Here is a 3837-nt window from a genome sequence, read left to right as displayed (position 1 = left end):
CCCCCCCCCAAAAAAAAAAGAAAAAAGAAAAGAAATTGCCTACAAATCACTGAGTGCTGGTGACTTACATCTGTAATACTAGCTACTCAGGAGGTTGAGATATGAAATCATGGTTTGGAAGCCAGCCCAGACAGATAAATTCAAGAGACTCTTAATTGCAATTAACTAGTGAAACACCCTAAGTGGAGCTGTGGGTCAAGTGGTAGTGCCAACCTTGAGTGAAAAAGCTAAAGGGAAAGCATGAGGCCCTGAGTTCAAGTCCCAGTATTGGCACATACATGCCAAAAAAAAGGGTAAAATTATTTTTACATATACAATGCATAAAATTACTGTCAAGAAATGGAAACATCTGTTTTCCAAAGTGTTTACATTTTTTAAAACCTATTAGCAGTAAATGTTCCAATTTCTCCATAACTTTGCCAACACTTGATGTCAGTCTTTTTCATTTTAGCCATTATAGTGTTTATTGATATTTTCTTGTGATTTCTTGATTCACAGATGACAAATGATGTTGAGCATTATTTTACATTCTTTTAAAAATATGGGGTATATATTGGAAGTTGTCTTTTTTTTTTTTCCAATGGTATGAATTTGGGGCCTTGAGCTTGTTAAGCAAAGGACTATACCACTTGAGCCACATAGCTAGTCATTTCATGTTCTTATTACCGAGTGTTAATCTTCTGGGGTGGAGTGTCTGTTAAAAACATTTACATGGGGCTGGGAATGTGGTTTAGTGGTAGAGTGCTTACCCAGTATGTATAAAACCCTTGATTCCTCAGGACCACATAAGCAGAAAAAGCCGGAAGTGGAGTTGTGGCTCAAGTTGTAAAGCACTAGCCTTGAGCAAAAACAGCTCAGGGACAGAGCGCAGACACCCAGTTCAAGCCCCAGAACTGGCAAAAACAAAAAACAAGCTTTACCTGCTGGACACTGGTGGCTCATGCCTATAATCCTAGCTACTCAGGAGGCTGAGATTTGAGGATTGTGATTCAAAACTAGCCCAAGCAGGAAAGTGGTGAGGCCGGATGTGGCAGGGGGCAGAACCTGTTTTTTAGTGGGTTGTGGGGCCTGGACTCAGGGCCTGTATGCTGTCCCTGAGCTGTTTTGCTCAAGGCTAGCACTCTACCACTTGAGCCACAGTTCCACTTACAGTTTTTTTGGTAGCTATTGGAGGTAAGAGTCTTACAGACTTTGCTTCCCCAGGCTGGCTTAGAACTGTGATCCTCAGATCTCATCCTCCTAAAAAGCTAGGATCACAGGTGAGAGCCACCATCGCCCTGCTTACATGTTTTTGTTTTGTTTTTGTCTGTTGTGGGGCTTGACCTCTGGGCCTGCACACGAGCTCAAGGCAAGTGCTCTACCATATGAGCCACATTGCCACTTCTGGATTTTTTTTTTGGTAGTTTATTGGACATAAGAGTCTCAAATATTTTTTTTTTTGAGTCCGGTTGTGGGGCCTGAACTCTGGGCCTGGGCGCTGTCCCTCAGCTCTTCAGCTTAAGGCTAGCACTCTACCACTTGAGCCACAGCACCACTCCCTGCTTTTTTCTGCTTATGTGGTGCTGAGGAATCAAACCTAGGGCCTCATGCATGCAAGGCAAGCATTCTACCACTGAGCCACCTTCCCAGCCCCTCTCAAAGACTTTTCTGCCTGGACTGGCTTTGAACTGCAATCCTCAGATCTCAGCCTCCTGAATAGCTAGGATTACAGGTGTGAGCCACCAGCACCTGGCAAAACTCTGATTTCAGCCTCAGTGGTCTCCTTGCTGTCTTTTTTTTTTTTTTAACCAGTCCTGGGGCTTGAACTCAGGGCTGAGCTTCTTTTTGCTCAAAGCTAGGGTTCTACCACTTAAGGTCCCAGTGCCACTTTTTTTAAAAAATATATTTGTTGTTATTGAGCTTGAAGTATTCTTTGTATGTTGTGAACACTGACAGCCCTTTGTTAAATCTATAACGTACAGATTCAGGATGAAGAAACTTTTGTCTGGAGAAAATTAATATGACATAGATTCAAATCCAGACAGAGAAACTTCAGTGCCTACAGTTTTAATGCTATTCCAACATTGTCCTTCATTGCACCTCAATGCACAAAAGGTCACAAGGAAACTATTCTCATGTTATTAATAGATAAACTTGAAAGGTGGGCAGGGTCGATTTTCTTTTTTTTTTTAATTTTTTTGGGTACGGTCTGGGGCCTGAACTCTGGGCCTGGGCGCTGTCCCTCAGCTCTTCAGATCAAGGCTAGCGCTCTACCACTTGTGAGCCACAGTGCCACTTCCAGCTTTTTTTTTTTTTTTCCTGCTTATGTGGTGCTGAGGAATCAAACTCAGGGCCTCATGCATGCAAGGCAAGCGCTCTACCACTGAGCCACCTTCCCAGCCAGGGTCGATTTTCTTAAGCTTTTAACGTGTTCAGTAGGTAGGAAGACCACAGCAGCTAGTTACTGAGTTATGGATCTGGAATCAAACCCCATTGCAAGCCAGCTTCTCTTAAGTACTCTCAATGGTTTGTGTGTGTGAAAATACTGTACAGAGGGTTACAATTACATGGACAAGGTAATGAGTACATTTATTATCAAGCATTGTTGCCTCCTCCTTTGTTTCCCCTTCCCATCCCTTCCGATCGCCCCCTTACTCCCCCCCCCAAGTTGTAAAGTTCGTTTTTCGACATATCTCATTGTTGCAATAGGTCCACCTGTATCCCCATTTAAACAATGTTTTTTCCCTTCCCCTCCACAAATTATACCAACATCAAATACAGTGAGAACAGGGGTTATACTATGGGGGAGGGACATACAAAGCAACAAAGAAATCATCTTATAAATATGTTAGAAAAAATTGCAAGAAATAAAAAAAACATTTGAAAACTTATCTTGGGGTTCATTCCCCTAACATCAACTTATCTGACCGTCTCTGCTTGTCTCAGACATATACTAGTAATTGCAAATAAGGGAAACCATGGGACCTATGTTTCTTTGGGCCTGGCTTACTTCATTTAATGTTTTCCTCTCAATGGTTTTTGCAAAATGTGAATCCGGTTGGACGCCCAGTGGCTCACACCTGTAATCCTAGCTACTCAGGGGGCTGAGATCTGGGTATCGTGGTTTGAAACCAGCTGGGGCAGGAAAGTGTGTGAGACTCCAATGTCCAATAAACTACCCAAAAAAAATCCGGAAGTGGCGTTGTGGCTCACAAGGTAGAGCACTTGCCTTGAGCTGAAGGGCAGTGCGCAGGCCCAGAGGTCTTATCTCCCATAAACTACTCAGAAAAGACCGGAAGTGGTGCAGTGGCTCAAGAGATAGCGCTAGCCTTGAGCAGAGAGCTGAGGGGCAGCGCCCAGACACCCTCAGTTCAAGCCCCAGGACCGAAAAAAAAAAAAAGTGATCCCGGTCAGGAGTGATGACTCCGACTGCAGACACACTTCCTCGTTCCACCCACCCTGCCCAGATACTCCTCAGATACACGCACAACGCAGCAGGTCTCGGGTCTCCCCGCTCCCCGGCCGGAAGCGCTCGGCCAAATGCCGGGCCCCACCGTCTCCCGTGAGCCACACGCTAGGTGCCACTCTTCCCCACTTCCGGGTACTCCTAGCTACTTCACCCCGGTCGCCGGAGACACAGCCTGGGGCTGTCCCAGCCCCCGCCCCGGGAGCCCCAAGGTTTCAGGAGAAAGGAAAGATACGGATTCTGCAGAGAACGAGAAGAGCGACCCGCTGCGGACAGCTAGACGCCGCTCGCACCACGCCGCCCCATAGGGCGCAGAAATGACGTCACCTCCGCGCCAGCCGCCGTGGCGAGCGGGTCTTCCGGCCGCGAGGCCGCGGCGGGTGGGGCGGGGC

The sequence above is a fragment of the Dipodomys ordii genome, unplaced genomic scaffold (genome assembly GCF_000151885.1).
Source record: "Dipodomys ordii isolate 6190 unplaced genomic scaffold, Dord_2.0 Scaffold160, whole genome shotgun sequence".
NCBI classification, from domain to species: Eukaryota; Metazoa; Chordata; class Mammalia; order Rodentia; family Heteromyidae; genus Dipodomys; species Dipodomys ordii.
This window is presented reverse-complemented; position numbering follows the sequence as displayed.